The sequence below is a fragment of the Cherax quadricarinatus genome, chromosome 79, assembly GCF_038502225.1.
Source record: "Cherax quadricarinatus isolate ZL_2023a chromosome 79, ASM3850222v1, whole genome shotgun sequence".
Taxonomy (NCBI): Eukaryota; Metazoa; Arthropoda; class Malacostraca; order Decapoda; family Parastacidae; genus Cherax; species Cherax quadricarinatus.
Window position 1 is genome coordinate 5603193 of NC_091370.1, and position 12729 is coordinate 5615921.

The 12729-nt window shown below is 46.2% G+C and overlaps 1 protein-coding gene across 1 annotated transcript in view; it reads right to left on the reverse strand.

Annotated features, from left to right (window-relative positions):
- Positions 1-12729, reverse strand: part of LOC128702750 (cylicin-1) — a 244931-nt gene that overhangs the window by 142558 nt on the left and 89644 nt on the right. The window contains exon 3 of the mRNA XM_070101846.1: positions 10557-10618. The gene's annotated coding sequence lies outside the window, so the exon portion shown is untranslated. The remainder of the gene's footprint in view (positions 1-10556; positions 10619-12729) is intronic.

Below are 12729 nucleotides of genomic sequence, written 5' to 3' on the forward strand. Positions count from 1 at the left end.
GAGAAACGTTCCGCCAACACTAGCTTCCTCAGCACCAGAGAAGATACTGGTGGAGAAACGTTTCGCTAACACTAGCTTCTTCAGCACCAGAGAAGATACTGGTGGAGAAACGTTCCGCCAACACTAGCTTCTTCAGCACCAGAGAAGATACTGGTGGAGAAACGTTCCGCCAACACTAGCTTCTTCAGCACCAGAGAAGATACACGTGGAGAAACGTTCCGCCAACACTAGCTTCTTCAGCACCAGAGAAGATACTGGTGGAGAAACGTTCCGCCAACACTAGCTTCTTCAGCACCAGAGAAGATACACGTGGAGAAACGTTCCGCCAACACTAGCGTCTTCAGCACCAGAGAAGATACACGTGGAGAAACGTTCCGCCAACACTAGCTTCTTCAGCACCAGAGAAGATACACGTGGAGAAACGTTCCGCCAACACTAGCGTCTTCAGCACCAGAGAAGATACACGTGGAGAAACGTTCCGCCAACACTAGCGTCTTCAGCACCAGAGAAGATACACGTGGAGAAACGTTCCGCCAACACTAGCTTCTTCAGCACCAGAGAAGATACTGGTGGAGAAACGTTCCGCCAACACTAGCTTCTTCAGCACTAGAGAAGATACTGGTGGAGAAACGTTAAGCCAACACTAGCTTCTTCAGCACCAGAGAAGATACTGGTGGAGAAACGTTCCGCCAACACTAGCTTCCTCAGCACCAGAGAAGATACTGGTGGAGAAACGTTCCGCCAACACTAGCTTCTTCAGCACCAGAGAAGATACTGGTGGAGAAACGTTCCGCCAACACTAGCTTCTTCAGCACTAGAGAAGATACTGGTGGAGAAACGTTCCGCCAACACTAGCTTCCTCAGCACCAGAGAAGATACTGGTGGAGAAACGTTCCGCCAACACTAGCTTCTTCAGCACTAGAGAAGATACTGGTGGAGAAACGTTAAGCCAACACTAGCTTCTTCAGCACCAGAGAAGATACTGGTGGAGAAACGTTCCGCCAACACTAGCTTCTTCAGCACTAGAGAAGATACTGGTGGAGAAACGTTAAGCCAACACTAGCTTCTTCAGCACCAGAGAAGATACTGGTGGAGAAACCTTAAGCCAACACTAGCTTCTTCAGCACCAGAGAAGATACTGGTGGAGAAACGTTCCGCCAACACTAGCTTCCTCAGCACCAGAGAAGATACTGGTGGAGAAACGTTCCGCCAACACTAGCTTCCTCAGCACCAGAGAAGATACTGGTGGAGAAACGTTCCGCCAACACTAGCTTCTTCAGCACCAGAGAAGATACTGGTGGAGAAACGTTCCGCCAACACTAGCTTCTTCAGCACCAGAGAAGATACTGGTGGAGAAACGTTCCGCCAACACTAGCTTCCTCAGCACCAGAGAAGATACTGGTGGAGAAACGTTCCGCCAACACTAGCTTCTTCAGCACCAGAGAAGATACTGGTGGAGAAACGTTCCGCCAACACTAGCTTCCTCAGCACCAGAGAAGATACTGGTGGAGAAACGTTCCGCCAACACTAGCTTCTTCAGCACTAGAGAAGATACTGGTGGAGAAACGTTCCGCCAACACTAGCTTCTTCAGCACCAGAGAAGATACTGGTGGAGAAACGTTCCGCCAACACTAGCTTCTTCAGCACTAGAGAAGATACTGGTGGAGAAACGTTCCGCCAACATTAGCTTCAGCACCAGAGAAGACACTGGTGGAGAAACGTTCCGCCAACACTAGCTTCTTCAGCACCAGAGAAGATACTGGTGGAGAAACGTTCCCTTTAATAAATGTCCTGAGCTCTACACTAGTATTTTTTCCACAGGTTGGTATCAACATTCTATTTTTTTTAATTATTATTATTATTATTATTATTATTATTATTATTATTATTATTATTATTATTATTTTTATTATTATTATTATGTTGAGTGGTAGACCTAGAGGGTTTATACAGCACCTGGGGGGAGGGGGGACTGGAAGGTATTTAGGCTCAATTCAGTGATATGGAGCACAGATCTAATTCCTTAGATCAAGAGCCCCTCACCAGGGGGTGAATCAGTCGTCAGTTCACTGAAATACGCCGGAAAGCCAACGACATAAACATGGATGTTAAAGTGTGTTGTGAAGCTGAGGTTATTAAGACTTGATGTGTGTCCCAGACACACGTCCCAGTGGCAGGACGCAGAAGCTGCATGTCCATGCACTCTGCTCTAGGGTCCAGGGGCCACGCCCCCCTCACACACACACACACACACACACACACATATATTGTATATATATATATATATATATATATATATATATATATATATATATATATATATATATATATATATATATATATATATATATATATATATATATGTATGTCGTGCCGAATATGTAAAACTGGTCAATTAGCAAGAACTCATTTAAAATTAAGTCCTTTCTAAAATTTTCTCTTATACGTTTAAAGATATATTTTTTCATTAATGTTAATGTAAAAAATTTTTAATTTTACCCAAAAAGAATCTTAGAAAGCTTACCTAACCTTATTATAACAAGCGCAATTTATTTTAGGCTAATCCAGATAAATATATTTTAGATTTGTTTACAATAATTTAATACTAAACAAACACAGTGAAATATATTTTTTTCGTTAGGTTCAGAATGATTTTTGCGAAATTAGTGCATACACAAATTTTTGCTTTTCTCATATGGCAAGATAAGCGTTGCTGTTTAAGCCAAGATCGCAAGTTTTACATATTCGTCAAGACATATATATATGTATATATATACTGGCTCTCTTCTCTTCGAGCTTGTGTGTGACTAATTAATGGTCCAAGTGGAAACGAAATGTCGTCATAATTTTGTCTCGTATGTGGGGGTTATTTGTGTATTGTTCCAGTCATGATATTGTGACTTATGTCATTAATATTTCTATATTGTAGGAATATGTTCCAGACTTATCTTATTAGAAGACTGAATGACTCAGTGGAAGTGATGGTGTTGAGATGTTGCTGATGATTGTTGACCTTTTGTGTCTGTCTTTTTACTGACCTTGGTGTCATGTGTGGGACCTTGATAACACTGACCTTGGTGTCATGTGTGGGACCTTGATAACACTGACCTTGGTGTCATGTGTGGGACCTTCATAACACTGACCTCGGTGTCATGTATGGGACCTTGATAACACTGACCTTGGCGTCATGTATGGGACCTTGATAACACTGACCTTGGTGTCATGTGTGGGACCTTGATAACACTGACCTTGGTGTCATGTGTGGGACCTTGATAACACTGACCTTGGTGTCATGTGTGGGACCTTGATAACACTGACCTTGGTGTCATGTGTGGGACCTTGATAACACTGACCTTGGTGTCATGTATGGGACTTTGATAACACTGACCTTGGTGTCATGTGTGGAACCTTGATAACACTGACCTTGGTGTCATGCGTGGGACCTTGATAACACTGACCTTGGTGTCATGTGTGGGACCTTGATAACACTGACCTTTGTGTCATGTGTTGGACCTTGATAACACTGACCTTGGTGTCATGTGTTTGACCTTGATAACACTGACCTTGGTGTCATGTGTGGGACCTTGATAACACTGACCTTGGTGTCATGTATGGGACTTTGATAACACTGACCTTGGTGTCATGTGTGGAACCTTGATAACACTGACCTTGGTGTCATGTGTGGGACCTTGATAACACTGACCTTGGTGTCATGTGTGGGACCTTGATAACACTGACCTTTGTGTCATGTGTTGGACCTTGATAACACTGACCTTGGTGTCATGTGTGGGACCTTGATAACACTGACCTTGGTGTCATGTGTGGGACCTTGATAACACTGACCTTGGTGTCATGTGTGGGACTTTGATAACACTGACCTTGGTGTCATGTATGGAACCTTGATAACACTGACCTTGGTGTCATGTATGGGACCTTGATAACACTGACCTTGGTGTCATGTGTGGGACCTTGATAACACTGACCTTGGTGTCATGTGTGGGACCTTGATAACACTGACCTTGGTGTCATGTGTGGGACCTTGATAACACTGACATTGGAGTCATGTGTGGGACCTTGATAACACTGACCTTGGTGTTATGTGTGGGACCTTGATAACACTGACCTTGGTGTCATGTGTGGGACTTTGATAACACTGACCTTGGTGTCATGTATGGAACCTTGATAACACTGACCTTGGTGTCATGTATGGGACCTTGATAACACTGACCTTGGTGTCATGTGTTGGACCTTGATAACACTGACCTTGGTGTCATGTGTGGGACCTTGATAACACTGACCTTGGTGTCATGTGTGGGACTTTGATAACACTGACCTTGGTGTCATGTATGGAACCTTGATAACACTGACCTTGGTGTCATGTATGGGACCTTGATAACACTGACCTTGGTGTCATGTGTGGGACCTTGATAACACTGACCTTGGTGTCATGTGTGGGACCTTGATAACACTGACCTTGGTGTCATGTGTGGGACCTTGATAACACTGACATTGGAGTCATGTGTGGGACCTTGATAACACTGACCTTGGTGTTATGTGTGGGACCTTGATAACACTGACCTTGGTGTCATGTGTGGGACCTTGATAACACTGACCTTGGTGTCATGTGTGGGACCTTGATAACACTGACCTTGGAGTCATGTGTGGGACCTTGATAACACTGACCTTGGCGTCATGTATGGGACCTTGATAACACTGACCTTGGTGTCATGTGTGGGACCTTGATAACACTGACCTTGGTGTCATGTGTGGGACCTTGATAACACTGACCTTGGTGTCATGTGTGGGACCTTGATAACAATGACCTTGGTGCCATGTATGGGACCTTGATAACACTGACCTTGGCGTCATGTGTGGGACCTTGATAACACTGACCTTGGTGCCATGTATGGGACCTTGATAACACTGACCTTGGAGTCATGTGTGGGACCTTGATAACACTGACATTGGAGTCATGTATGGGACCTTGATAACACTGACCTTGGCGTCATGTATGGGACTTTGATAACACTGACCTTGGTGTCATGCGTGGGACCTTGATAACACTGACCTTGGTGTCATGTGTGGGACCTTGATAACACTGACCTTGGTGTCATGTGTGGGACTTTGATAACACTGACCTTGGTGTCATGTGTGGAACCTTGATAACACTGACCTTGGTGTCATGTGTGGGACCTTGATAACACTGACCTTGGTGTCATGTGTGGGACCTTGATAACACTGACCTTGGTGTCATGTGTGGGACCTTGATAACACTGACCTTGGCGTCATGTGTGGAACCTTGATAACACTGACCTTGGTGTCATGTGTGGGACCTTGATAACACTGACCTTGGTGTCATGTGTGGGACCTTGATAACACTGACCTTGGTGTCATGTGTGGGACCTTGATAACACTGACATTGGAGTCATGTGTGGGACCTTGATAACACTGACCTTGGAGTCATATATGGGACCTTGATAACACTGACCTTGGAGTCATGAGAGAGAGAGAGAGAGAGAGAGAGAGAGAGAGAGAGAGAGAGAGAGAGAGAGAGAGAGAGAGAGAGAGAGAGAATGCTAAAAATGTGTGTGTGTTTCTGTTTGGTTTTATTTTTGTGATAAAAATGGACTGTATAATTATTTCTTTAGAAAAAATAATTCAGTTTTTTTATTTTTAGTGATACGAATGTATATTGCTATTTTTGTGCAAAACCTAAATTTTTTTTTTTTGAGGGTGTTAATAATGGAGGAGAAGTTGAGAATCTCTGATGTATTGTTTTCAAGGTTCTGCTGTAACGACAGATCCCTCCAGGCCGGGTCCAGGCGAGAGATGAGTCGCCTTGCACTGTTTTCTGTTGCGTCCAAAGGTCGTAGATGAGACGGGGGACATGGAAGGGGAGGGGGAGGTGAACAGGAAATCCAAGAAAATGGTGCATACTCAAGGTGTGAACACACTTGTGCTTTGTATATAAGTTTTTCAGCTTGTACTGTCGACCAGGTAGGAGATGTACCTCGGTGATGCCAGCTTCTTGGCTGCCTTGTTTACAAGATTTACTACATGATTCTTCATGCACAATGTGTAGTCTCAGGGATCTAATACTCTACTATTCATTGTTACCGCTGCTCCAACTGTTTCTCAAGGTTGATGAGATGATTACATCATATTTACCTCACCACTACTGCTGCCTACAATACATTCTCCTCTGTATTTGACTGATAAAGCCTACGGTGTAGGCGAAACGTTTCAACAACATTGATATACAACTAATGCACGTGAGAGCAGCTGACACATACACAGGTCTGGGGTTCTGAGATGAAGTGTTCACTCAAGTAGATTTATAACAAGGGGCTCAACACCTGCCCTGCGGGTCAACCCCATCACCTGGACCCAGGGCTAGATTACGGCATGGGTTTTAGGGGCTGCAGCCCAGGGGCCTCACAGTACCTGTAGCCCAGGGGCCTCACAGTACCTGTAGCCCAGAGACCCTCACAGTACCTGTAGCCCAGGAGCATCAAAGTACCTGTAGCCAAGAGACCTTACAGTACCTGTAGACCGGGGACCTTACAGTACCTGTAGCCCAGGGGCCTCACAGTACCTGTAACTCAGGGCCTCACAGTACCTGTAGCACAGGGACCTCACAGTACCTGTAGCCCAGGAGTCTCACAGTACTTGTAGCCCAGGGGCCCTCTCACAGTATCTGTAGCCCAGGGGTCTCACAGTACCTGTATCCTAGGAGTCTCTCAGTACCTGTAGCCCAGGGACCTCACAGTACCTATAGCCCAGGGGTCTCACAGTACCTGTAGCCCAGAGACCTCACGGTACCTATAACCCAGGGGCCTTACAGTACCTGTAGCCCAGGGGCCCTTCACAATACCTGTAGCCCACGGGCCCCCTTCACAGTACCTGTAGCACAGGGGCCTCACAGTACCTGTAGCCCAGGGACCTCACAGTACCTGTAGCCCAGGGACCTCACAGTACCTGTAGCCCAGGGTCCTCACAGTACCTGTAGCCCAGGGGCCTCACAGTACCTGTAGCCCAGGGACCTCACAGTACCTGTAGCCCAGGGACCTCACAGTACCTGTAGCCCAGGGGCCTCACAGTACCTGTAGCCCAGGGATCTCACAGTACCTGTAGCCCAGGGGCCTCACAGTACCTGTAACCCAGGGACCTCACAGTACCTGTAACCCAGGGACCTCACAGTACCTGTAGCCCAGGGACCTCACAGTACCTGTAACCCAGGGACCTCACAGTACCTGTAGCCCAGGGACCTCACAGTACCTGTAGCCCAGGGACCTCACAGCACCTGTAGCCCAGGGACCTCACAGTACCTGTAGCCCAAGGACCTCACAGCACCTGTAACCCAGGGACCTCACAGTACCTGTAGCCCAGGGACCTCACAGTACCTGTAGCCCAGGGGCCTCACAGTACCTGTAACCCAGGGACCTCACAGTACCTGTAACCCAGGGACCTCACAGCACCTGTAGCCCAGGGATCTCACAGTACCTGTAGCCCAGGGACCTCACAGTACCTGTAGCCCAGGGATCTCACAGTACCTGCAGCCCAGGAGAAGCCTACAAAATCTTAATCCGGTTCTGCCTGCCCTGCGGGTCAATCCCCTCACCTGCCCCGCGGGTCAAAGTTCACACACCAAGATGACGGAACATGCTACGGTGTGACGGTGTTTGTAACTAATAACTGACAAGTACAATTTAAGCCATCACAATGACACACTCTTAATGTTTACCAAGGTACGTGTACGTAATTATTTACCTGCAATTACCAGTGTGTAATTGTGTAAGTACCTATGTGTCATTGTGTTATCACATAGGTACTGTCTGTGAGTACCCATGTGATGACTCGGGAGCAGAATTATCCGTTTTCCGTTTTCAATAACTGGAGTTTACCTGGAGAGAGTTCCGGGGGTCAACGCCCCCGCGGCCCGGTCTGAGACCAGGCCTCCTGGTGGATCAGAGCCTGATCAACCAGGCTGTTGCTGCTGGCTGCACGCAAACCAACATACGAGCCACAGCCCGGCTGATCCGGAACTGACTTTAGGTGCTTGTCCAGTGCCAGCTTGAAGACTGCCAGGGGTCTGTTGGTAATCCCCCTTATGTGTGCTGGGAGGCAGTTGAACAGTCTCGGGCCCCTGACACTTATTGTATGGTCTCTTAACGTGCTAGTGACACCCCTGCTTTTCATTGGGGGGATGGTGCATCGTCTGCCAAGTCTTTTGCTTTCGTAGTGGGTAACTCGGGAAATTATAATTACACCATGGCAAACACATCACGGAACAGGTGGGGTTCAAACCCATGATAAGTCCTAAACGATGGCTGTTATTAGAGGCACCTGGCCCAGTGGTTAACGCACTGGTCTGTGAATTTCACAATTCACTCGCCATGGGTTTAAATCCCACCCGTTCCGTGACCCGTCTTCAATATTGTGTTTATTGTAGCGTTTTCGAAATTAACGAAGTTTCTAGCACTCCCATTCTCTGTTACATCATTCTATTGATCTATTAATAAATCGTCTGTTAACTCATTCCATCCATCTATCATTGTTTCCCTCAACTAACAACTCTGTTTCTTGTTATCAATATAGTTAGCAAGAAAATCTTCATCTCCTCTTTAATATCCTATTGTTACTTTACACGTTGTTAACATGTCTCCTCGTTGAGTTCTGTTACCTCACTTAGTCTAGCCTAGCCTAGCATAGCCTAGCCAAAACTAATATATCCTAACGTAGCCTAACACAGCCTAATCTAAACTCTCTCAACCTAACTTAACTTAATCTGATCTTGGTTTTATTAACCTGGCTTAGCCCAAGCTAGCTTAACCGAGCCTAGTCTAGCCTAAACTAAAATATCCTAGCCTAACCTAACACAGTCTAAACTCACCCAACTTAACCTAACTTAGCCTACCCTAACCCAGCATAGCACAGTCTCACCTATCCTAAACCAACCTAGCCTAGCCTAATGTAACACAGCCTAACATAGAAGAATGGTTCAGAAAACCGACAAGTTGATAAATTAGACACATGTGCAACACTTGGGTATCTTTATTGAGGAAACGTTTCGCCACACAGTGGCTTCATCTGTCCATACAAAGGAGAATAGTGAAGAACAGGAAGAGTTTGAGGTAATCAGTCCCTCAGCCTTGAGTCGATGTAATCAGTCCCTCAGTCTTGAGTCGATGTAATCAGTCCCTCAGTCTTGAGTCGATGTAATCAGTCCCTTAGCCTTGAGACGATGTAATCAGTCCCTCAGTCTTGAGTCGATGTAATCAGTCCCTTAGCCTTGAGTCGATGTAATCAGTCCCTCAGTCTTGAGTCAATGTAATCAGTCCCTCAGTCTTGAGTCGATGTAATCAGTATTCTTTTCAAGATTGATGGACTGATTATATAGACACAAGGCTGAGGGACTGATTACCTCAGACTCCCCCTGTTCTTCACCATTCTCCTTTGTATATAGACTGATGAAGTCACTGTGGCGAAACGTTTCCTCAAAGATACCCAAGTGTTGCACATGTGTCTAATTTATCAACATAGCCTAACCTAAACTAGCCTAATCTGATTTATCATGTCCTGACTTTACTTAGGGAAGCCTAACCTCAACTAGTCTAATCTAACACAGTGTTATGTAACCTAATCTAATCTAACTTAGCCCATCCTAACCATAACTAACCTAATCTAACCTAACCTAATGTAGCCTAACCTAACCTAACCTAATGTAACATAACCTAACCTAACCTAAAGTAACCAAACTAAACCTAACCTAACCTAACTTAACCTAGCCTAACTTAACCTAACCTAACTTAACCTAACCTAACTAAACCTAACCTAACTAAACCTAACCTAACTAAACCTAACCTAACCTAACCTAACCTAACCCGACCTAACCTAACCTAACTCAACCTGACCTAACCTACCCTAAACAAAACTACTCTTAACTAGCCTATCCCAACCTTACCTGGTGTAACCTAACCTCAACTAGCTTAATCTAACAGCATTATCTAACCTAATCTAACCTAGCCTAACTTAACATAGCCTAACCTAGACGAAACAGACGTCATATTACTGTACAAGTGGACTGAAAAACGCAAGCAGCAGCTCTCCAAACGTCAAAAAACGAACGTGTTTTCTGCGCTGCGCCCTGCGGTCCTCACACGCTGCTTAACACGTGGGAAACCGCAGGTTTTTGGGCACCCTGTGAGAAACAATGAAAGTGGTAGCTTGGCTGAACAAACACAGGAATGATTACAAGGAAAGTTTGTGTGTGTAACTCTCCTCAAACTTTCCAAATTATTCTCTAGGGAACCCAAGTTAGTAGTCCAGAGTGTTACTGTTATAGCAAGTTAGTAGTCCAAAGTGTTACTATTATGACAAGTTAGTAGTCCAGAGTGTTACTGTTATAGCAAGTTAGTAGTCCAAAGTGTTACTATTATGACAAGTTAGTAGTCCAGAGTGTTACTGTTATAGCAAGTTAGTAGTCCAAAGTGTTACTATTATGACAAGTTAGCAGTCCAGAGTGTTACCCTTATCTAAACGTACAAGACACTCACCAAGAATTAGAGGAGACATGGCCAGAACGTACAAGATACTCGTCTTACACGCACACGTTACCCTGCAACAGAAAAAGGAAACATTAATACAATGAATCACAAATTCAAAGAGAAATATGTATATATACATGTCGTGACGAATAGGTAAAACGCCTTATTCGGCAAAAAGAGCGCTGCTATTTAAGCAAAAATCGCAAGTTTTACTTATTCGGTACGACACACACACACACACACACACACACACACACACACACACACACACACACACACACACACACACACACGCAGTGAAATAGCCTAGAAAGTGGCGTAGTGGAGGCAGGAACCATACATAGTTTTAAGACGAGGTATGATAAAGTTGGAACGATACACAAATAACCCGCACCACTGCTCCACTTCTGGTTAGTGTGACTTTGTAAATGGTCCAAGTCGGACCGAAACATCGTCGTAAGTTTCTCTCTTTTATGTGCGGGTTATTTGTGTATGATAAAGCACAAGGAGCGGGGAGAGAGAGGACCCAGTAGCAACCGGTGAAGAGGCGGGGGCAGGAGCTAAGACTCGACCCCTGCAACCACAAATAGGTGAGTACACATACACACACACACACACACACACACATACGGGCGCCTGGCAAACCTACGGATAGCATTCCGATACCTCAGTAAGGATTCGTTTAAGACTCTGTATACCATTTACGTCAGGCCCATACTGGAGTATGCAGCACCAGTTTGGAATCCACACCTAGTCAAGCACGTCAAGAAATTAGATAAAGTGCAAAGGTTTGCAACAAGACTTGTCCCAGAGCTACGGGGATTGTCCTACGAAGAAAGGTTGAGGGAAATCGGCCTGACGACACTGGAGGACAGGAGGGTCAGGGGAGACATGATAACGACATATAAAATACTGCGCGGAATAGACAAGGTGGACAAAGACGGGATGTTCCAGAGAAGGGACACAGACACAAGAGGTCACAATTGGAAGTTGAAGATTCAGATGAATCAAAGGGATGTTAGGAAGTATTTCTTCAGTCATAGAGTAGTCAGGCCGTGGAATAGTCTAGAAAGTGACGTAGTGGAGGCGGGAACCATACATAGTTTTAAGGCGAGGTATGATAGAGCTCATGGGGAAGGGAGAGAGAGGACCTAGTAGCAATCAGCGAAGAGGCGGGGCTAGGAGCTGTGACTCGACCCCTGCAACCACAAATAGGTGAGTACACACACACACACACACACACACACACACAATAAACGGGACACTTGTAGTGATGAGGGTGAGACAGGTGTGTCAATACCTTGAAGGAAGTAATTAACACAGTCCCACCTCCATCCCTCACTCTCTTAATTATAAACTCTACACTGCTCCTGTCACCTGTGTTTATGTGACTCCACCTGCTGTATCATGTGTGCTGCTGGTGGTGCGTGGTGGTGTGTGGTGGTGTGTGGTGTGTGGTGGTGTGTGGTGTGTGGTGGTGTGTGGTGTGTGGTGGTGTGTGGTGGTGATGTGTGGTGGTGTGTGGTGGTGGTGTGTGGTAGTGGTGTGTGGTGGTGGTGTGTGGTGGTGGTGTGTGGTGTGTGGTGGTGTATGGTAGTGGTGGTAGTGGTGGTGGTGGTAGTGTGTGGTGGTGTGTGGTGTGTGGTGGTGTGTGGTGTGTGGTGGTGTGTGGTGGTGATGTGTGGTGGTGTGTGGTGGTGGTGTGTGGTAGTGGTGTGTGGTGGTGTGTGGTGGTGATGTGTGGTGGTGTGTGGTGGTGGTGTGTGGTAGTGGTGTGTGGTGGTGGTGTGTGGTGGTGGTGTGTGGTGTGTGGTGGTGTATGGTAGTGGTGGTAGTGGTGGTGGTGGTAGTGTGTGGTGGTGTGTGGTGGTGTGTGGTGGTGTGTGGTGGTGTGTGGTGTGTGGTGGTGTGTGGTGTGTGGTGGTGTGTGGTGGTGATGTGTGGTGGTGTGTGGTGGTGGTGTGTGGTAGTGGTGTGTGGTGGTGTGTGGTGGTGATGTGTGGTGGTGTGTGGTGGTGGTGTGTGGTAGTGGTGTGTGGTGGTGGTGTGTGGTGGTGGTGTGTGGTGTGTGGTGGTGTATGGTAGTGGTGGTAGTGGTGGTGGTGGTAGTGTGTGGTGGTGTGTGGTGGTGTGTGGTGGTGTGTGGTGGTGTGTGGTGGTGTGTGGTGGTGTGTGGTGGTGG